Raw genomic sequence first — 24,473 nt, 5'->3', positions numbered from 1 at the left:
TCCATCTTAGCTTCCATGCCCTTTATCTTATATTCCACGCCATTTATCTTAGATTCCACGCCATTTATCTTAGCTTCTGTTAGATTTTGTGAGTGTGACATTTGTTGCACTTGTTGTAATTTTGATATATCATGTAGCATTTCTTCCTCTTCTTCATGAGTCATGCTAGAGCTTTTAGGTTCCTTACTAGGTGTTTGCATTTTCTTTCCTCGGGGCATTAGCTACTGATAATAATGCTTTACTATGCCCTTTGAATTCCTTCAAACCAAGCTTACGCAAAAATTTAAAAAAAAACTACACACCTTTTTTCACTTTGTAGAAGCCTGATATTGAATCTGACGTATCTCTGTAAATTTAGATCCTCCAGTTCTGAAATTGCGACCTGTAGTATCCTTCTACATCCTCTTTCCAATGCCACAAGTCTGACCCAAATTGGATTCTCCAAGGAAGAGTTATGCGAAATCTCCCACAGTGACTTCATTATATACTAGTTCCGTAGAGCGAACTTGTACGGCGTGCCACGAGTCACTGTCTCGACCTTTGGATCTGAAAGATGCATACAAGAAACTATAGTCCGTCTTCTTTCTGTACCTTCTTATGAAATTTCAATCCAATCACCAGAGAGAAAGTTATGATGATTTTCCCCAGGTCACCTGTTTGGAATGTAATTCAGGAGTCTGCAAAAATACCAACTTCCTCAGATCATATCTCCGCAAATATAGTGCGAAAAGCTCTAAAATTCAGACCTGAGGTTCAAAGCGATTGCTTCTCAAATGGGTTTTTTTTTAAACTTCTGAAACGTCGCATAAGAAAAGTTATAGCGAAAATTCCACGATGACCTGTTTGGAGTAGCGAAACCCTAGAATCCAAAGCTTTGATACCAAATGTTATGAAACCAGCTCAAGAAAAAGATAGAAAAGATGGATCAACGCCTTAGAATTCAGCCTCTTCAAGGGGGAAAATTCCTTTACATTACATAAATGAACAATTCTTGGATGATTCAAAAGACAAAACCTCCTTTCTATATATAGGAGTCTAAGGAGTCACAATATAATCCAGCTGACCTAACAATAATAATATAAAGCCACAAAAATAACAATAGAGGGATTCTATGGGGCACAGTAATAACAATATGGGGGCAATAGGGGCACAACAATATTAATAAGGGGTATAACTACAATAGTAATGGGGTAATCACTAGTATTATAGGGACCCAACAGTGGTTTTGGCAGAGGGTCACGCGATGCCACAAATTGAATGACACGTAGCATTGGCGAAAATTCAAAACAACTTGTATTGCGTGATTAATGTTTGACCAAAAGGCCCACATGATATGAGAAAGAGTCGTTGGATGCAGGAAGGCAGATCGAACAGTGGTCGAGAGAAAAAAGTGTTAGGGAGTTAATGGAGGGGGCCCGATGGCACAATCAACATAATTAAATGGACTTTAATTATATCGAGGATGATATGATTAGACGAACAAAGGTTTAATAAGTTTAATGATATCAGGAGTGACGGTATTGGCAGAGAGGTTACTAATTAATCCAGATGACCAATTAATCCCTTTTTGACATGTTGGGGGGTTTTGGCTCTTAATTAATTGTGGTTCGATTAAGTAATCCAACTGAATTAACTTTATTATGGTTTATTTTTCAAACCATCGGGAAGGGACATTTATTTATTATGGTATTTTTATTAATAATACAAGAGAGGGTAATTTGTTTTGGGAGTTAATTAATTAATAAGAATTAAGAGTTAATATGACCATGGAAAAAGAAAATGCGCTAAGTAAATGTTTCCGAAAGTACATTCATTATCCAACATATGACTTAGGCTAAAATGTGTTTTGGTTGGGGGGGGGCTATAAAGAACCATTTATTTTTCCTAAGTAAAAGAGTGATTTTACCTTGGAAAAAGGATTTCAAGGGAATGAATGAATTATGAAGGGGGTGAGTTTTGGTAAAGAGGCTTTAGCACTTAGGCCTTACAATTTATTAGGCTGAGGGTCCAGTCCCTCCAAAAGTTAGAGAAATGCTCTGAGCCCCTTTAACTTTCAGGTTGTTGGTGCCTTTAGTACTTATGGGAAAATAGTAAAATTTAGGGAAAAGATGAGTGAGGAGGTTAATTAGTTTGACTTTTGTCCATGATGTAAATGTCTTCATTTTCATCCATATCTTTAAGTGCTTTTAATGATGAAATTATATGACTTGATATCTGGATAATCATTCATCATACATACTTCTGCAACCAATCATCTACTTACCCACCTTTACATCCTACAATTTTTTCTTATTTTATTAGGGTGCACTTAAACTAGAAAACCCTTATCAAAACCTTTTATTTTCTTTTACAATGGTATTCTAACTAAGTCTAACCTTATTACATCCAAGGGTGAAGATTAAACTGTTGAGCATCCTTTTATTCACTCTAACTATCTACTTATCTGCCAAGATTAAACAGTTTGGTCAGATTTTATTCTCTATCTCTAAGCATGAAATTTAAAACATGGAATAACCGAGATTAAACTATTTGGTTACCATGGATTGTGGCATAAGTAACAAGTTGCACACAATCTTTTATTCTGCATCAAAGTAAATGGTAGTGGCATTTGGGCTTGCACACTTTCATGGTCTTTTTATTTTTCTTGGGGTTCATTTTTTATTTTTTTCTCACCTTTTCATTCTTTTTGTCCTTTTATTCTTTTTCTAGGACATACCCTCTTTACATTTTTTAATTTTTTGATTTTTTACAAATATGGAAAACATTTACACCAAGCAAAGGTATGTACATATTTCAGAGCTAAACCAATTCAATCATGATATATGACACCTATTGGTATAGGAACATAATAGTGGCTCCACTTGGGGATGGCTTTTCCTAGTGGAAAGTAAAGAACTATAGACCAATGGCCTTTGAAAGACTTTGATTGTGCTCTGCAAACCTTCTTTTTCCTGCTTCTTTATTTGTATGTATAACAGTAATACTTCTGAAGCTTAGGGCCTTCTCTTCGGGCTTCAACTTCAAAAATTTTACCATCCAATCAACACTAAACATTATGAAGGATATGGTATGTACAACTGAACTGGAAAAATTAGTAAATTGGGTCAATATAGTGCTTTAACATCCGACCATTGACTGGTCCTCCTATTTCCGGGAAAACTAGTGTCTTTTCGATTGACTAGCCCTCTAGGATTGGTAGCTATTCTAGAAACAAATAGTTTAAAGCAATTTGTGATTTCCTTTATGTATGATAGATAAGAGAGAGGCAAAGGAACCAACCTGGATCTTCCACTTAACTCCTTGCTTGATCTTTCTCCCCTTTGACAAAGCTTGCACCTCTTCTCCTACTTATCCCGCTTAGTTAATATTTGTAGAGACAAAGTAAAAAAACACCATCAAAGCATCTTGATCTATTATATCATAAGCATTGAAGAATCAAAAATACAATGAACATACAATAGCATTCACAAATAACAACATTCACAGATACACAATTGTATGGAGGAAAACTCAAAGAACTTTATTAAAATAGAAGGGAGAATTACAACCCAACTGTTTGATCCAACATCAAAGCCTTCTTCACCTCATGAAAAGCAAGATCACCCAACAATACAATGCTCTTTCTCATATACAAACTATTAGCACCTCCTTACAAATTACAATATTCCGGCCTCTAGATCTCTCAGATGAGGGATCCATTTATAGATGTCTGCAAGGGTGTGAGTCATATCTAGGTTTTTTGTTAGTGTCATTCCACTTGTTGTTTTTGGTTCCACTTGGAGATTTCTTGGATCTCTTACTCATCCCTGGGCGAATTCAGAGAAACAAGTGTCATAGGAGAAGTTTCCAGAAAATTCTATGAGCATCCACTTAGCAAACTGTCTTGGACATTTGTCCATTCTCACTCATCACACCCCACAGAAGGCCTCTTCAGTATGCATCGCACCTAGCTAGTGCAGAAGTCACTATGAATCACACCCTGACAATGGAGCTATTAGTACGATCCAATTCAGGCCAGTTCTGGATGGTTTTTCAGGTAGAACTTTTAGGGAATGATGTAATCATTTGACTATGATCTTTTAGGGTATGAAACAACACTTTTAGGGATTAAAGAGACCTAGTTTATTTACATATAAGATTGGGATTGAAGTGCCCAAATATGTTTATAGCAGTTGCCCCCTAAAGCATGAAGTCTTAAATCTTTGATGTCGAGTGAAATGCTTTAACATGAGGATCCAAGGTTTTTGAAACTGGAAGATGACCTGTATAAGATACAATACAATACATCATCATCATATCATTTTCATGATCTAGATGAGGCATGCATTCCCATGCTTAGCTTTATAAATTCATTTCATGGACATAGAACAGATAATCTTTTGCAGTTGCAGACTGGTGATTCTTCATACGTAGGGTCATCGTCCCTGGCTTGGATGACCATCTGTGTAGCTTCTATGTACATTTGATGTCTTTATATTCCTGAATACATCGCAACTCGGATGGATGAAACTAGATCTAGGGTCTTCAAACTCATTCAATCTTTGCTCGATGTACAAGTCGATCCATGTGAAAGGATGTTCTGAAGTCGAACATGGAAAGACATCGCTTGATTACTAGCCAATAATGTGAGTTGTTAACAAATGTGAGAGGAATCACCGATAATGATAATGACCCTCAAGGTACTATATTACAATTCACATGGTGTGAATATATGATCCGATGTTGACCACCATGCAAAATATTTCGGTCGAAGGCCATTGATGTCAACATGTCACCGGAAGTGAGAAACTTGCCATTAAGACATGCAAGCTTCAAATTACTGAAAGGGTTGTTTCTCAGTCAACTTCTTGGATAATGAGCTAATGTTGACAAGAAGTGACCTATTGTAGGAGGGCCTTAATGTATCCCACATCTACGACATGAAATGAAGCAAATGATTTTGTGGAGGTGAAAATGATCGACGACTCAAGGTTCAGGAATGGCGGTCATGAAAAATGGAGGTTGAAGGTATTGCAATGGATGAGGCATCGACTGGATGGTGAATTCTCAACTGAATGACTTCCCTTGAACATATCAGTGACATTGATATGGATTGGTAGCGTTAACCCCAAAAATGGATGGTGTGAAAGACCAATGGTGAAATGATTGGTGAATGAAAAAACCCAACCCGACTCAATCATGGTGATGGAGGGACAGTGTCATGTTTAAGAGTGACCTGCTACCATAAAATTCTTCAAGTTTTCTTCCCTTTTTCACGAGTCATTGTTGATCAGTACCTATTTATTTTTTTCAAGCTTGAGGAGGATAACATATGCTTGTTATATAATTTTCCCTTCAGGCAAACCTGTCGCTATGTTTTAGCGAGTCTAGCAATAGTGAAACTCGTTCTTGTCTGGGTGGACAAGTTTGTCACTATTGTTTTAGCAAGTTTAACGAAAAAGATAACTCAGTCCTTTTCATGTTTAGAGAGTTTGAGAAGGGATGAAAAGAAAACTACAATAGTTCTTTTTCGTAGCATAATCCCTTAAGTTTGAAAAATATTAAAATAATACAAAAGGGATGACTTTCCTAATCACTTTAGCGAGCTGAAAAAGACAAGCGCTCGAACTTTTTCATGAGATAATCCCTTAGGTCTGAAAAATATTAAAATATACAGGAGGGACGGCGCTTCCAATCACTTTAACGAGCTGGAGAGGCTAATTGCTTGACAATCTTTTCATATTTAACAAGTTTGAAAAGGGTTTAAATAGGACTCATTTTTTAGGAACGAGTGGTATCAGGGGTAGCAACTGGTTCTGGGTAGTCTTGGAACTTCTCAAAACATGGTGGTGTGAAGAAGGTGGCTAATAGGACCACTCGTTGCAGCTATTCCTCAAAAGGGTAAACAATCAAGTGGAAGTGTATGATCAGCCAAAAGAATGGAGGTGATGGCAGGAACACAACCAAGGCTCAAAAGGCTAATGTGATGGAAATCACAAAGGTTATTTACCGAGGGTAGGTTCATTTTTTAAAGAGCTTGAACTCTGGGAGAACATATGCTCTGTTTGGGTGCGGGTTCATTTTTTAATGAGCTTGAACCTTGTGGAAACTATGCTTAGTGAAGTGGTAAAAAAATGTTCAATTCACTGTCAAAGCACATGAGATTCTTTTGACAGTTGTTTAACCTGCTCAATCACTCCATCAAATTGATTAGAAATACATATATATGTACGAAAAATGAATTAAAACTAGCATTTTACTTGAAGTACATGAATAGTAACCATAAAAAGTAGTTTTACCTTTCATTTTCATCATTTCATTTCAAATTTTGGATTTTGGAGCTCTAGAGTGGTTTTCCCCCTCAAATTTCATAAGTTGATTGCAGGAGTTCCGGTGTACTATTTTTTGCACTATCAGGACCAAGTAGGAGCTAACCCTGAGCTCTTCATTTTCATTCCATCTTTTCTTGGTTTTGAGCAATTTTTTCCATTTTTCTGGCCCCGTGGGGTTTGGATAATTCGTTCTCCAACCATCGCACCTATCTTATATCAAAAGTGGAGATGCATACTGAGTTGTACATTGGCCAGTAACTATGCATCTCACCTTGCTCAAAGGTAGGGTGCGATGGGCATAAAAGGGAAACTTTATACAATGATTTTTCATGTCATTTTTGCCTGTTTTTGCTCAAATTTGGATCCTAACTCATCTCTTGTTTGCATTTCAGATTTTTGTTGGATCAAGATGGTTATCACGTGGCATGAACGTGAACATGAAGAAGAGGACATGATTTCCTTACACGACTAGGGCACAGTTGCTGCATTACGAAACTGTGGTTTGCTAAAGTTATTCCGCATATCCAGCATGAGGCAACAAATTAGTTTGTTGCAGTATTTTCTCGATGCTTGGGATCTGATCGACTAGGTTTTCTAGATCAGAGGCAAATCTATTCCATTGACAGTCAAGGATATTTACTTTCTGATGGGGTTATCGAGGCGTGGTGCCTCTCTTTCACTAGCAGGATCCGCCCATGGGGGTGAATCTGTGAAAGATTACATTTGTCAGTTCTATAGAGATGGATCTCAGCCCAGCAGAGATGACAAGATCAATATCCGGGATGTCACTAATCGGCCCTTGAGGACCATTTTATTTACTTTTGCTAGACTAGCTGGCAATGCGGATTTACACTTGGTAAATAGATCTTACATGCAGTATGCCCTGGAATGCCTGGAACCGAAGATGTTCAACTGGTGTGAGGTAGTACCTCCTATCATAAAAGAGCAGCTCTCCAAAGTAAAGAATGGAAGATCCAAGAATTTTGGCTACGGTTCCATATTGACTGCTTTCGCTTTGGAGAGGATTCCACTGATGTAGCCTCAGAACATTTCACTAGGATTGCCAGCATTGAGGGAACCACGGATGCAGAGATGGGTTGATCGCATGGGCAAACATGTTGGTTAGTCACAGATTTCCTTCTCTGATTCCTTTTTCTAGTGGTTCAGCCGTCAGGAGATGGTCTTTGCAGAGTATCCATACGTCAGGACAGATTTCCAAGGCGACTCGGATTTGGCATTACCAGCTAGCGAGCAGTGGAGTGCTATAGGTAAAATGATTCAACCACATCTTTGTTATTAGTTTTATAATGTTTTTGTGTTTTTTTTAATGTTATCAAGACTAATCAAACTCATATGTGTGTGCAAATATTGGGCCAGTGTGACCAGCAGCACGCCCATGGGCGACAGCTGACGCTCCAGTAGGAGAGGCTGTAGGGAGGGCTGTCCTTCGGGATTTGGACATATCGAAGACCCTGGTAGTGCTGCAGGATCAGGTCGAGGTCCTCACTCTCGGTATTTAGGATGTCAGGACCGATGAGTTACCTTTGAGGTTACAGCACCATACTATTGGGGTGCCGAGTCAATGGACCAGACTCTTGCGCATGATCGCACAGGTAGTGACATGCTATCACCAACATCATTAGTCTATGATGCTTCCTTGTGTTCATTTTCAAGTTTCTTGGTCATGTGACCAATTTTGTCTTAGACACAAAACATTTTGTAACAACTATAAACAGTTATATATTTTTGATTTTCGGAGTTTTATTTTGGTTAAGTTATGCAATCCTGATGCAAATGTTAATGTAAAATGCTTTCTTTACAAACGTTGCAAATGTCTATCTAACACATAGTTTTCTAATGAATCAGTCAATGTGTTTAAGTTTCTGGAAATGTGTTGATATTGAATAGAATCAAACTGTCTTTCCAAAATCCTGACCCTTAGGAACATGCAATAAATAGCTGGGTTCCGAATGGAATAAATGGCAATAAGCTGTAAAATGAAGAGCTGTGAGTCTAGCTTGACAATAAGTCGACGTATACCACATGAAATGGCATTAGAGAGCAGTTCAATCAACACGCTATATTCAACAATTTTGTTCGTCGACTGACCAATACATATCCCCCTAAAACTCACTAAGTCGCTGCTTGGAGCAGAAATGGCCCAGGCTGCAGAAGATAGGTTCTGCGTTTTACGATTAGCTCTGTCGGTGTACCCAACGAATGGTTCCAAAAAGCTTGACATCTACAACAAATGCGAAGTGGATTACCTAACCAAAATGAAAACTCTAACAAAAAACACAAAAAATGCAATAAATCATATTTACAATGAGTTCACTACACTTAGTCAAGAATAGTAACATTTAAGATATAACCCGTTTCCGGGTTGCGATAATGGAATCCCATCATAATCGACTAGCTCGTAGGCTCCTTTTTTCAATACTTGTTTGACAATGTAGGGGCCCATCCATAATGGTTTGAATTTACCTGCTCCTAATTTGTTATCGTCATGATCATAAAGCAAGACCAGGTCACCTTCTGAGAAGACACGAGGCTTGACATTTTTCTCAAATTGAGCCTTGACATGTTTCTTATGTGCTTTGTTAGCCAATGTGGCATCACAATGGGTTTCATCCAAGTGGACTAATTCCAAGAAACGAGCCTCTTCATCAGAAGTTTCGGGAAGTAGATCAATTGCAAGCTTGAGGGACGAGATTTCACACTGAATTGGTAAGACCACTTCTAGACCATACACCAACTGAAAAGGAATAAATTCGGTCGCATTTCTCACCAAAGTCCTATATTCCCACAGAGCTGAGTATAGGATTAAATGCCAATTCTGTTTGTGTACTCCAATCATTCTCTGCAACATGGGCTTTAGGACCTTGTTGATTGCTTCAACCTGTCTATTAGCCTGTGGATAATATGGAGTAGAACTATCGTGGGACAGCCCTAATTTGACAGTCAATTCAATCATCATGTGATTGCAAAAAAGTGACCCATGATCTGTGACTATCACCTATGGAACACCAAATCTAGAAACTACATGATTAAAAAAGAAAATAACAGTCGTTTTGCAGCTGTTGTTTAATGTAGGCATCACCTCTGCCCATTTTGTTAAATATTCGACAGCGAATATAATATACCCATGCCCCCAGCTGAGGTGGGGTTACATGTCATGAAGTCAATGCCCCATTTATTGAATGGCCCAACAACAACTACTGGATGCAGTGGCACAGGTGGTAATCTGGTTTTGCGATCAAAAATATGACAAGCATGGAAACTTCTGACTGCAGTGATACAATCTTTGAATATGGTGGGCCAGAAGTAACCTGCTTGTAAGATTTTTTGTGAAGTAGTATAACCAGATATATGCCCCCCACAAGCACCTGAATGACAATCATTCATAACTTTTTCGGCTTCCTCATGCATGAGGCACCTTCATAGAACTGTATCGACACCATAAAAGTAAAGCCTATTGCCAATGATTAGGTAGTCTTTGGCTTGGTATCGAGTATGTCATCGTTCAGAGCGAGAGGTGTTAGGACTAAAAGTTTGGGTTTGGAGATAGACCAGTATATCCCGATACCACGGATTGCTTGACAATATTAGAAACAGAGTCTCATCCACGATCGATGCTTTGGTTGTTAAATCGTTGGATGACGAGGGAAGGTCACAAAGTAACTTCGCAAAGATCAAACTCTTGCAAAATGGCTATCAATTTGGAATATTTTCCCCCAACAATTGACGCGACAAAATGTAGGTCATGGGGTTGCAATCTGACACAATGTTAGTTTTGCGAAAGAGAATATAGTGTCAGAATCTCTGTACTGCTTGAACGGCTACTAAGGCCAATTTTTAAACGTATGAGTACTTTCTTTTTGTATCATTAAGATTTCGACTTAAATAATGTATAGAATGTTTGATTCCATTATCTTCTTGCACTAAAACCATTGTGATGGTTGTATCTACAGCGGCGAGATACATGTTAAAGTATTTTTGATAGTTAGGAGCATACATTAATGATGCCTTTACCAGGGAATCTTTTAAAGCATGAAAGGAAGCTTCGGCAACCTGATCCCAATGGAAGGGTACTTCTTTTTTCAAAAGACGCATATAACCTTTAGCGAGTTCAGCATAATGTGGAATGAATCTCCTCAGAAAGTTAGCTTTGCCTTGGAGTCTCTAAATCTGGAGTAAATTTGAAGGTGGAGGCATGTTAAGGATTGCTTGAACCTTAAAAGGGTCGAGTCAAATTCCATCCTTAGAAACCACGAAACCAAGTAGTCGACTTGAACCAACACAAAACACACACTTGTGCAGATTGAGTCATATCTTGTAGTGTCGGCAACGTAGAAATATGGCTCTCAAAAGCTGCGAATGATCAGTCCGCTTTCGTGAATGAGCTAGGAGATCGTCGAGATATGGTTGAATGATGTGTTTGATGTCATGGAAGGCATAGTTCATTGCCCTCTGAAAAGTTTCCCCTGTGTTCTTCAAACCAAAAGGTAATTTACGATATGCGAATGTGCCCCACGGAAATATAAACGCAGTATTCGACTGGTCTTGTGGGCAGATATTGATTTGATTGTATCTGGAAAATCCATCCATGAATGAAAATATTTTTCATCCAGCACATTCATCAATTATATGGTTGATGAAGGGTGTAGGATAGTTGTCCTTCAGACATGCTTGATTCACATCCCTATAATCGATGCACACTCTAATTGTTCCTTGTCTTTTCATTACAGGAACAATGCTTGATACCTAATTAGTCAAAGGAACAAGGTAAATGAAACCATCATGCAAAAGTTTTTCAACTTCTGCCTTAATGGCAGTAGCTTTCCTCAGATGGACAGGTCGAAGCCGTTGTCGTACTAGTTTGACATCTCAATACATATTTATTTCATGTTCAACAATTCTCGAGTCAATGCCTGGCATTTCTTCATATGACCATGCAAATACATCTCTGAATTCGGGAAAGAGAGTGCAATAAATTTCTAGTTCTTTTGGAGAACAAGATTTTCCAACGTGAATATTCTCTACAACATTAGGTTTGGTCGAGATATTAATGGTGATAGTTTCTTCAATATTGGATATATTTCGCTCAGAATCCACTGTATGTAAAGTATTTGATAAAAAATCAAAAATTAAAGGATGATTGAGGTCGCTTGAATAATCTTCATTGTTATCTTGAAGGTAGGAATGATGGTGGTAATCGTTCCACAGCGTCTCTCCTATCATCATTGACCTGATGATTCCTTCGTCTGTAGAATGTACTAGAGACCAAGGATCTGAAGAGATACCATACTCTAGAGACCTATCTATCCAAACACTTGTTGAGTGATGATTTGGGTTCGCCGCCCAGGCCCAAAATATTGATTGCTACAAAGATTCTATGGGGCTTATGGGCAAAACCTCACAGTGATCCACACTATCAAAATGGTCAAAGTTCTTCTTAATCTTCGATGATGTAGAAGAGATCATATGAGAAGCTTCCACTGTGGCCACAGCCATAAGTCCAGGTGGAGGTAGGAGGGAAAAAGTACCCATTAAGGAAGGGTGTTTTAGGAGACCTACTCCGACATTTTGAAGTGATTGAGAGTTTCCATTAATCAATGGAATGCTTCTAGTAGCTTGTGAACTGTTTGGAAAAAAGGCTAGTTAGTCAATGATTGTAATTCCTCCTTGGAGGGGAAATGCAATCTTTCTAAAATATGTTGACACAACAACAGCCATAGCATAAATCCAAGGCCTTCCTAGTAAGATATTGTAATCAAGGTTTCCATCAATGACCTTGACTTAAATTTCTACTATCTTGCCCTCCAGTTCAACTTGCAAGTTACTTAAAATCCCATACGGCGTGTATGTTCTTCCATCGAATGCCTTTAATGTCGTTGATGATCACGACAAGGGTGGTGAACATAAAGTTTTCCAGCAACTCATTGACATAATACAGGTAGATGTCCCCTCATCAATGATTGTTGGATGAACAGTTTTATTGAGGGCTTTTCCTATATAAGGAAAGTGAGTTGGGCTGGTAACTGAGGTGTATATCCTTTATGGTTAAATGCCACAAGATTGGAATCCGTTGGGTCAATCCAACCTATTGCTGATAACAAAGCCTACTTTTGGGAGGGGCAATTTGTAGTACTTCAAGTGTCAACAAAGCGGATGGCGATTGAGCCAAATCCTCCACTATATTATAATTCTGTGCAGCTCGTGCATGAGGATTAAGTGTCGATTTATGAATGACTCCCTTTGGTGGCTTTATTGTTAATTTAGGAATGATGGAAGGAACAACTTCAGGTGAAGTCATTGTCAAACTACTAGGTTGATTTGTAGCCTTGTTGTTAGACGACGGTGGATTCCCATAATCTTTATTCCTTGTTGATATAAAAGCATAATTTTGCTATTTTGAGATGGATAACATAAACACTTGGGATGGCAAAGCTTGATCGATAGCAACCAGATTGGTTTCTGGGCTCGAAAAAGGATCAGTCAACACTGTTGAGGTATTTGAAGTCTTTAAAAATTTTGCAACCTCAGCTCGATGTGGACAATATTTAGTCAAATGCTCATTGTTGCATATGCGACATGGATAACGAGGCTTATTTTGCCTAGTATGGTTTTCAGAAGATTTTTTAGGAGTTTTATTCTGTTGTCGAATTGAGGCTTCTGTGACCCATATCAATTTATGAGAGATTCTTCAGCGTAAATCACATAGAATATCATTTGTCGACATGTTTCGAACCAACTAGTGTGGTTCATCGTCAGGAGTTTTATTCTCCTATCTCTTCTTATCATTTTTCCCTTTCTTCTTTCCCCCTGGTTGGTTTGGATTTTTCCCTTGTCAGATGACACGGCATTAATCTTCGAGGCAAGAGGTTTTTAATTTGATTTTTGACTAGAAACTAGGGCTTTTTTATATGGAGCCTTTATGATTTGCGTGCTTGTGGCACCTATCAGACCATCAATGGTGTGAGAGACCCTGTTTGATTTAGGAGGGGGTGGAATGGAAAATTATAGTCTAGGAGCATCAGGAATTTTGTCGTAGAGTGTACTAAACTAAGTATAGATAGAGTCTAAATATTGGGCATGAGAAATGACTTGCTCTTCAGTGACAACTCCTCCTTTTGCCATGTCCTCTATTATAGAAGGCAATAAGGACTTAATAAACCATTCAATGAAAATCTAATCAGGAACATACGTCTTTACCGTTCGATGATGATGTCGCCACTCATGAATATGATCGGATATGTGAGTGGTCGTGGTCTGTTTAAAATTGGTAAGGAGTTTAGTTCGTGTTTCGTACCTTATGGGTAACTGAAAATGGGTTTAAAAAGTAGTGGCAAGGGTGCTGAAGTTATTGAATGAAGCTCCAGGCAATTCAATATACCATTTCGCTACCAGAACAATGAGCATTCTCTGAAAAAGGCGAAGCCTAATCGAATCATCATTCAGGGTGTTAGATGAACACCACAAATGAAAAGTCATTACGTGATTCGATGGATCTTCACTTGGATTTCCATTGAATTTAGGAATATCGGAGGGAAGTTTATGAGGAATCGCTGGCCACCAAGGGGCATAAGCAATTGGATCATTAGTCAGCCGGTTCAAATCTGGTAATTCTAGAGTTGCTACAAAAGGAAACTGTTGATTCAGGTTAGGTGAAGCATACCCAGGATAAGATGGAATCACCTGAGCAGTAGGTCTTTGCATACCAGCATAATGTATCTGATGTTGGTAACTTTGATAAGGTTGTTGGACATAACCTTTATAGTATGGTTGTTGATAACCGTTTTGAAAATGCAGTTGTCCATTACATACAAAGCCTTGTTGCATATGTCCTCAGTAAGTTTGTTGGAATTTTGGTTGTTGGTATTGTACTAGCCATGGTTGTTAAACCATTTGTTGTTGCCCAATACTGGAAGATTGACCAAGATGTAGAGTGATTATACATGTTTGAGCTTGAGTTGTTCAAGGTAAGGAAGCACTAACCTAAGGTTGTGATTGAGCCATAGAGACAAGAGGCTGTTGTATTGCAACCTGAGAGACTTGAGGTTGACACACAATAGGCAGTGCTTGTACTTGTGACATAGTCACAATAGCGAGTGTAGTGGGAATACTCGACACAGGTTGGGTCAGTTGCATTGAATATACAACCCTTGGTTGTTGAGGCAGTATTGATACCCAACAGCTGGATGTAATTCAAGTTTGACTTGAATTTTGTTGCAAACTCTCATATGGTTGTTCTCTAGGCGGGAACAATGAAAATGCATACTGCCCTCCATATGGAGGCAGTCCAATATTCAAAGGATATACCGGCCTTTGAATACTAGTCTGCTCAAATTGATATTGGCATACCAGATCAATTTGCCGCGTTTCAACATAAGAAATACCAGATGGGACTTCGGATGAACAAATAGGAATAGACCATGTCATCAAAACAGCCCCTGAATGGACTCCAGCTAGTGATTGATAACTAGCTGGGAAAGATGGTATACCAGCAAAAATTGTAGGAATGGCGGAAGGAAGCTCTGTCGTAGCTATATTAGATTATATAGTCTTAGATGTTGATGGTTGCTCAAACATATTTATTCTATCCAAAATATTTTCTAGTGATTCGACAGGAACTTGCGATAAATGATTTTTAAAAGAACCAAACTTAGGAGTAGAAGGATACAAATGAATCCCAGTTCCAAAATGTAACAGGGTACTGGATGGAGGATCCTCTACTATCTCCTCTATAACAATTAGACCAGGTGGAAGAGGTAGACCATCAGGTCCGTAAAAGATTTTTGGAGCCAAAGAAGGTATAGCTTTTGCAGTGACAGATACTAGAGGGGTGACACCTTCTGAATTCTAGAATTCAACTTCCAGATGTTCAGGTAAGTGAACTTCAGTTTCTAGATCAAATCTAGATGGAGTTGTTTCAGGTATAGAAGTGTCTACCATTACACTAGGATCAGTTCTAATGTCCTCTTGTAATTGCTGAGTTCCTTATCTAAAGGTAGATGTACCCGAAATGATCAGAGTAACTGTAGTCTCTAACGATGTTGAAACACAAGTTTCAAATAAATCAGGTGAATTGGACTCAGTTAAACGAGACCGTTTTGTCCGGAATGGCTTTGTTTCTGGAGTCAAAGATGGTTGACTTGCTAATCTCTGCATTGACTTTCTTCCACGATTACGGATTACTTGACCAACTCAAAATCAATGGGAAAAATTTTATTCCAAAATTAATAAATTTTAATTACGCTTTGACACAACTTTTCTTTTTCAATTTTTAAGAGTCAAGAAAAAGCTAAAGATGACTCTAGTCTTGTTAGGGTCCCACCCTAACCCCCTTATTTATGTCATGGGATCACGTCATAGTCAAGAGTCAATAAAGCCCATATTAATATTTGTAAGTGGTTAACCCGCAATTAATGACGGGACCACAGTTAGTTGCAAATGGGTCGTAGTATTAGATAGATGGTATTAATAAAACCCACGGTATTGGCCTGTGGTATTGCATGTATGAGTCATATATAAAGGATAGAGACTCCCTGCGAGGAGCATTGTGTCTTATTTTTGTAATCGAGCTCTGCTCTATTGGAGGTTGCCCCCTCGAAGAGGCATGTGAACATTGCTCTCTGAATAATAAAATCATTGCTATTTTGTGTTCTGTGTATCTTTCTCCTCGCATATTCTGTATTTGGGTATTATTTTGCAGGTTAAGAGCATAACAAGTGGTATCAGAGCACTTTCCAGGGCTCGGTGGGATCTCCAATTTTTAGCAATTTTTTTTTTGGCTAGAGACGTGTTTCGGCGTCTTTAAACCACGGGATCTGTCGTTGAGCGCATAAACCTGCGGATTTGGGGAGGCATGCACGTAGGAAATACAAGAAGTGGTCACGTCTGTTGGACTCCCTTGTAACCCCTGTGCGTACCCCTTCGAGTAGTAGCGCATTAGACAGAACCGCGCACGGACTGTCTTCCACGTACCCTATGGGTATATAGGAAGCCCCCTAGGCTCCCTTGAAACCTCGCCATAGATAAACCTTCGGCCATCTTGTGGCTATAGTACACCGAGAACAGCACTCGGAGAGATTACTCGCCCGTAAGATAGGGTAGTCGGGTTGTACGGCTAAGGGTACGGTCGATCCTCCTTAGTTAGAGCCCTGAAACATTGGGCCGAGTACTACTGTCAAACCCTTATGTATATTGCGATCTGTAGCACCTGACACTCCTCTAGACCATAGTTCCCTTTTCTATCGGGGATCACACATCATCTATTCCAGATCCGCGTGTGCAAAGAAGTGCCGCAGCAGCAGACATCAGTCCCGTAGCTCCATCAGATCCATAGCAGCAGTTGTTCCACCATTCAGATCTCTCAGATCCACCAGATCGGAGTTGTTGTGAAGGGTTCCTATACCGGGGTATACTTTTTGCAGGACTTTTGGCAGCTTTGACATTTTGAGGATTTGGCGACTACAGTATTGATCAAGAAGGAGTAAAACTCCGTTAGGAGTTTTACTCCTTGAAAAAAAAAAAAAAAAGAGTATGAGATCTTCCGGGGTGCTTATTGGTGATCTAGCCCATCAGAATCAGGACGGCGAGCTGAGCAAGGTGGTACCATTCAATTTATTAGTAAAAAAATTTTAGGCGGTCCCAATTTTTCATCCAATTGGTGTATGGTAGAAACTAGAGCTCAAGCGATGGACAAACTTGAAGACACTATGAACACCATCCAAACGGCGATGAACTTCCTCCAACGTGAGATGAGCGGACTAAGTCTCTAGATACAACAAGCACTCTCGAAGGGCAAGGAGCCAGCCCACGAGGAGGCACATAATGACCATGAATACCATGAGGGTGAGTCTAGCCACTCTCCTCACGTCTGGCACACCCATCCACCACCCAGTCAGCGACCTCCCAAGTTGGATATGCACAAATTTGATGGTTCTCACACGTCCTCATGGCTAGCACAAATGGAGCAGTATTTCAAATTGAATCATATCCTAGATGATTGGACTAAGCTTATGGTGGGGACCATGTACTTGGACAATGAACGATGACAATGGGGGGAATGGCATCAGCGTTTCAATGGACCTTTTCAGAATTGGGCCCAATTTACCAAAGCTCTTCGAAATCAGTTTGAACAGGAAGACTCTTTTTTGGGGCGTCTCACTAAGCTCCGACAGATGGGTACAGTGGATGAATATATTACCGCTTTTGAAGCCTTAGCCTTCCACACTAAGGGTCTCATAGATGAGTTCTACACGGAATGTTTTATCAGCGGTCTTAAAGAAGCAATCAAAGCTCAAGTTCTACTCCACCACCCTACGACGTGGACAGAGGCGTGCCAGGTAGCTCGTAAGGTGGAACGTGCATTAGCAGCCCAATATAGCCGCCCCAATTTCCCCGCTAAAGGTCGTCCCCCACAGGCTCCCAACACAGCTCAGACACTTAAGATTCAAAAGGTGTCACCTGTGGAAATGGCCAAAAGAAGGAAGCAAGGACTATGTTACTACTGTGATGAAAAATATTCCCCAGGTCATAAATGCAAGGAGCCCAAGTTTTTTCAAATATATGCCACTGACTACAGCTCCATCGAGGAAGATCCACCACTTGAGGAACTGGAGGCGATCGAAGAAGACAACCAAAAGGAGATTGTATCTGACGAACCAGTTATTTCGCTAAATGCGTTGGCAGGAATTTCTTCCCCTCAAACTCTCAAAATCAGGGGTTTTCTTAAACATCGCCCAGTAGTAATCTTGATTGATAGTGGAAGTACCCATAATTTCATCCATCAAAAAATCGTAGAAGCAGCGCATTGTTTTGTACGAGCAGTTTCTAACTTCCAAGTCCAAATTGCAGATGGGGGCACAATGAAATGTGAAGGCCGCTGTGAAAATGTCAAACTTCAAATGGGGGATTATCAGTTGAAAACCCACATGTTTGCCATACACATGGGGGGTTGCGACATTGTCCTAGGCGCTGAATGGCTCCGCACTCTTGGGCCAATCACAATGGATTTCCAGGAGTTATATATGAGTTTTAAGCAGAACAACTCCACACATACCCTCCGTGGACTCCAGGCGGGAGCCCCCTCTATCATCAGCTCGCATAGGATGGAAAAATTGTTAAAAAAGGGCCATCATGGAGTGGTCACTCAATTTAATGCCATTCAGGTAGTCGAAACCATGTCTCTGCCAATTCATCCTGAGATGCAACAGATTTTAAATAACCATCGGACGGTCTTTGACAAGCCTCATGAGCTTCCACCCTCGCGAGGGGAACATGATCATAGCATCACCTTGGTTCCAGGGGCCCAACCCCCAAATGTACGGCCATACAGATATCCGTTCACCCAAAAGAATGAAATAGAAAAAATCATCAAGGAATTGTTGGAAGCAGGTGTCATTTGTCCCAGCATTAGTCCTTATTCATCCCCAGTGGTCATGGTCCTCAAGAAATATGGGGAGTGGCGGATGTGTCCCGACTTCAGGGCCCTCAATAAGTTGACAGTCAAAGATAAATTTCCCATCCCGGTGGTTGACGATTTGCTGGACGAACTCAATGGGGCTCAATTCTTCACTAAGTTGGATCTTCGCTCAGGCTACCACCAAATTCGCATGAAGGAAGTCGACATTCCCAAGATGGCTTTCAGAACCCATGAAGGCCATTATGAGTTCCTGGTCATGCCATTTGGTCTCTGTAATGCCCCCTCTACTTTTCAGAGCCTTATGAATCACATTCTCAAACTATATCTCAAAAAATTTGTCCTTGTCTTCTTCGATGACATCCTCATCTATAGTGGCACTTGGGCGGCACATCTTCAGCATGTAGATCTACTCTTGCAACTGCTCCGCAAGCATAAATTATTTGTCAAGATGTATAAGTGTTTGTTTGGCATGGAAGAAGTTGAGTATTTGGGCCACATTGTGGGGCGTGAAGGTGTCAAGGTGGACCCCCAAAATATCCAGGCAATGCAAGAATGGCCTCAACCTAATACCTTGAAGAGCTTGAGAGGATTTTTGGGTCTCACAGGCTATTATCGTAAATTTTTCCACAACTATGGCCGCATAGCGAAGCCCCTCACTCAACTCCTAAAGAAAAATTCCTTCTTCTGGAACGAGGAAGCACAACAGGCAATTGCCGCTCTCAAAAATGCCATGTGTTCCACTCCAGTCTTAGCACTACCTGACTTCACCAAATCCTTTGTCATTGAATGTGATGCTTCTGGTACAGGTATTGGGGCGGTCTTAATGCAGGAAGGGCGACCATTGGACTTCACAAGCCAACAACTCAGTGGGAGGAATCTGGGCCAATCTACCTACGAGAAGGAAATGATGGCCATCTTACATGCAGTTGAGACCTGGCGACCTTACTTATTGGGGCGACATTTCCAAATCTGCACAGATCATCACAGTCTTAAATATTTTTTGGCGCAACGCCTATCCTCCCCACAACAAAATAAATGGTTAGCCAAAATGCTGGGATATGATTATGAGATAATTTACAAGAAAGGGAAAGACAACAGTGTAGCAGATGCATTATCTCGCCAATTTGAGGAGGAAAGTACTCTGCTCGCAATTTCCCTCCCCATTCCAGACTGGATTGAAGAGGCTCGTAGGGAATGGTTTTCACACCCCGGGCTCTCCCAACTCATTTCTCAATTGTAGGTAGATCCTAATTCCAGCAAGGGCTACTCGTGGCAGAATGATATTCTTCGCTACAAGGACAGAGTCGTAATATCACCAACATCCACACTCAAAAGTCGCATTTTGGCAGAATTGCACTCATCTCCCATTGCAGGACATTCGAGCTTTCAGAAGACGTATGCTCGCACCAGAAGATCATTTTTTTGGACAGGCATGAAAAAGGACATCCTTACTTTCGTAGCAGAATGTTATGTCTGTCAACGCCACAAAGGGGAAACCGTCAACACACCAGGCTCATTACAACCATTGCCCATTCCGACATCAATTTGGACGGAGGTTTCTATGGATTTCATTACAGGTCTTCCAAAGTCAGGGAACAAGTCAGTCATCATGGTGGTTGTGGACCGACTGTCGAAGTATGCTCATTTCTGCGCCCTACCCCACCCGTTTACACCAACTTTGGTTGCTCAACCTTTCATGGATCAGATCTTCAAATTGAATGGCATGCCCACTTCTATTGTGTCCGACCGCGACCCGATCTTCACCAGTAATTTTTGGCAGGAACTCTTCAGAATACAAGGCACTCAACTCAAACTCAGTACTTCATATCATCCGCAAATATATGGTCAAACCGAAGCCGTCAACAAATGTCTAGAAACCTACCTTAGGTGTTTCACTTCAGAAAAGCAACACCTTTGGGTACAGTGGTTACCTCTGGCTGAATGGTGGTATAACATCAACTATCATGCCACCACCAAAATGACTCCCTATGAAGCAATCTATGGTCAACTTCCACCTTCCCCTACTTCTTATCTCAAGGGGTGCTCCAAAGTACAAGCAGTGGATCAACTCCTACAACACCGTGCAACCATGCTCGCCCATCTTAGAGAGAATCTTCATCAAGCTCAAAACTGCATGAAGCAACAGGCCGACCAACATCGCTCAGAGCGCCAATTTCAAGAAGGGGATCAGGTCTTTTTGAGGCTGCAACCATATAAGCAAACATCACTCAAAGACAAGGGTTGTCAAAAGCTCTCTCCAAAATTCTACGGACCATACCAAGTACTTCAGCGCATTGGAGAAGTGGCTTACAAGTTGGCTTTGCCACCTACGGCAAAAATCCATCCAGTTTTCCATGTATCGTGCCTCAAGAAAGTGATTGGGAACAATTGCCGAGTTCAAACCAGTCTACCTGAATTGGACGAAGAAGGGTCAATCTGGCTTCAACCCGAATAGGTTCTAGATACACGAGACAAGCACCTGCGCGGCCGCATGATTAAGGAAGTCCTCGTCAAATGGAAAGACACCTCTCCAGAAGATGCAACTTGGGAACCAACCACTATTCTTCAGCAGTTTCTGCAGCTTCAGCCTCGAGGACAAGGCTAGTCTTAAGGGGGAGGGCATGTTAGGGTCCCACCCTAACCCCCTTATTTATGTCATGGGATCATGTCATAGTCAAGAGTCAATAAAGCCCATATTAATATTTGTAAGTGGTTAACCCGTAATTAATGACGGGACCACAATTAGTTGCAAATGGGCCGTAGTATTAGATAGATGGTATTAATAAAACCCACGGTATTGGCCTGTGGTATTGCATGTATGAGTCATATATAAAGGATAGAGACTCCCTGCGAGGAGCATTGTGTCTTATTTTTGTAATCGAGCTCTGCTCTATTGGAGGTTGCCCCCTCGAAGAGGCATGTGAACATTGCTCTCTGAATAATAAAATCATTGCTATTCTGTGTTCTGGGTATCTTTTTCCTCGCATATTCTGTATTTGGGTATTTTTTTGCAGGTTAAGAGCATAACAAGTCCACAAGTGCTTAGATGGACCTTTTCTTTTAAAGAGTAAAAAAGGAACGAAAGTGACTGCTCTGGAGATCTAGATAGAGGGATTACCAAACCAATCGCAAAACTGCAAAATACACCTTGGTGATAAATTAAAGAGAAATTACCAAGGACATATGTACGGTAGTCAATCTTCCCAAATGCTGTGTTCAGTGCATTGCGATCAATAGGGCAGTAGACATGGCTTCCTATGGATAAAGGATATAAGTCTATTATGGTCTCCCAATATATACTCGACGGTACAGGGAGCACAAATCCGTGCTAGCACTTGTTGTATCAAAGAGGAGGAATCACCCAACCTTCAATGAAAACGATAGTGACTAGATTTTACGACACCGGAACACGTCTCTAGCCTAGACCTCTAGATGTGTTGCATTAGGTTCCAAAGCGTTGTTAAATTCATTGAAATTTATTTTAGAGTTGATCTTTTTTAAAAATTTTCCTTTCAATGGTTCACCATGTGATGTGGATTTAAAATTCCTAAATATGTAGTCTACAATGATAGACAATCATTGTTTATTTTGATCAATGAAAATCTTAGCTACTAAGCAAAGAAGATTACGATTCTTTCAAACAAAGCGCAAAGAACACATACTAAATGCACTTTTCCTAAATCATTTTTCGCACATAGCCTAAATGCAAATGCAAATGCATGTATTTGTTTTTTGTTCTCTTTAATGTGAAAATGCCAAAAAAGAAAACTAAATGTAGTAAAGATCTAAAATATTTTTACTCAAAGTGACATTTCGACAATTTCTTTTTCAAAATAGAAAGGAAGACTAAACGACACTTTTCGATTTCGAACAGAAAATGATTTTGACACTTCAAATATAAAAAAATCAAATCAAATACATAGCAAAAAGTTCAATCAACTATCCAAGGAAGGAAGACTCAACAACACTTCTCTTTTTGACATAAAACGACAGTTACGACACTTTTTGCACCAAAACGCCAGTTTGATTTAAGCAAGTTTTTGACAAAGGACCATAAATGATGGAAAAATACATAAAAAAACTTACTAATCCTAATTAATGGAGGCTAATATATCTTATGCAAGGAGGATTCAGTAATGAGGTACTGTTCATAAGCAGCAAAACAACTAAGCAAAGCTGAAAACAAGGACAAAAACCCCAAATTTAAAGAAGGGAAATAGGCTCAGTCAATCATTGCACCTAGCTTCACATAAACAAGGATGCATCACACTTTTCAGACTTTGTAGGAGTGATGCATACTAGAAGACAGTGACAGACAGTGTGATGGGCCAGGGAGCGCAACTGAGATGGGTTTTGGCTCAGATTTGCAACTGGTTTCAGTGAGTTAAGCTGAGCTATGATAGACAGTAAAAATCAAAGTACAGAGGTATGATCTTGGGAGGTTATTGAGCTACCACAAGGTCATCTATAATGTTTGTAATTCAGATGTTCAGTTCATAAACTAAACCGGAGATTGACTGAAGTAGCATTCATCTACTATGCAATTGTAGAGAAAAAGCAGTTTGAAGGCTATCTGGCTAACTTCAGGCTCCATCTATAGTTTATAAAACAAACAACAAAAACCAACAAACATCTATCCGATCCCCAGTGGAGTCGCCATTTTTTTCTGTGAAAACTAGTGTCTTTTCGATCGACTAGCCCTCTAGGATTGGCAGCTATCCTAGAAACAAACAGTTTAAAGCAATTTGTGATTTTCTCTATGTATGATAGATGTGAGAGAGATGAAGGAACCAACCTGGATCTTCCGCTTAACTCCTTGCTTGATCTTTCTCCCCCTTGACAGAGCTTGCACCTCTTCTCCTACTTATCCCACTTAGTGAATATCTATAGAGACAAAGTAACAAAACACCATCAAAGCATCTTGATCTATTATATCATAAGCATTGCAGAATCAAAAATACAATGAACATATAATAGCATTCACAAATAACAACATTCACAGATACACAATTGTATGGAGGAAAACTCAAAGAACTTTATTAAAATAGAAGGGAGAATTACAACCCAACTGTTTGATCCAACATCAAAGCCCTCTTCACCTCATGAAAAGCAAGATCACCCAACAATACAATGCTCTTTCTCATATACAAACTATTAGCACCTCCTTACAAATTACAATATGCCGGCCTCTAGATCTCTCAGATGAGGATCCATTTATAGATGTCTGCAAGGGTGTGAGTCATCTCTGGGGTTTTTATTAGTGTCATTCCACTTGTTGTTTTTGGTTCCACTTGGAGATTTCTTGGATCTCTTACTCATCCCTGGGCTAATTCAGAGAAACAAGTGTCATAGGAGAAGTTTCCAGAAAATTCTATGAGCATCCACTTAGCAAACTGTCTCGGACATTTGTCCATTCTTGCTCATCACACCCCACAGGAGGCCTCTTCAATATGCATCACACCTGGCTAGTGTAGAAGTCAGTATGCATCACACCCTAACAGTGGAGTTCTCACTATGGTCCAATTCAGGCTAGTTTTGGATGGTTTTTCAGGTGGAACTTTTGGGGAATTATGTAATCAGTTGACCATGATCTTCTAGGGTTTGAAACAAAAATTTTAGGGAATAAAGATCCCTAGTTTATCGACATATAAGATTAGGATTGAAGTGCCAAAATATGTCTATAACACCTCCCTTGATCTCTGCACCATCCAATTCTTTAAGAAAATATGAAT

The sequence above is a fragment of the Pinus tabuliformis genome, chromosome 8 (assembly GCF_031772625.1).
Source record: "Pinus tabuliformis cultivar Carrire ecotype Pingquan chromosome 8, CPIR1, whole genome shotgun sequence".
NCBI lineage: Eukaryota > Viridiplantae > Streptophyta > Pinopsida > Pinales > Pinaceae > Pinus > Pinus tabuliformis.
This window is presented reverse-complemented; position numbering follows the sequence as displayed.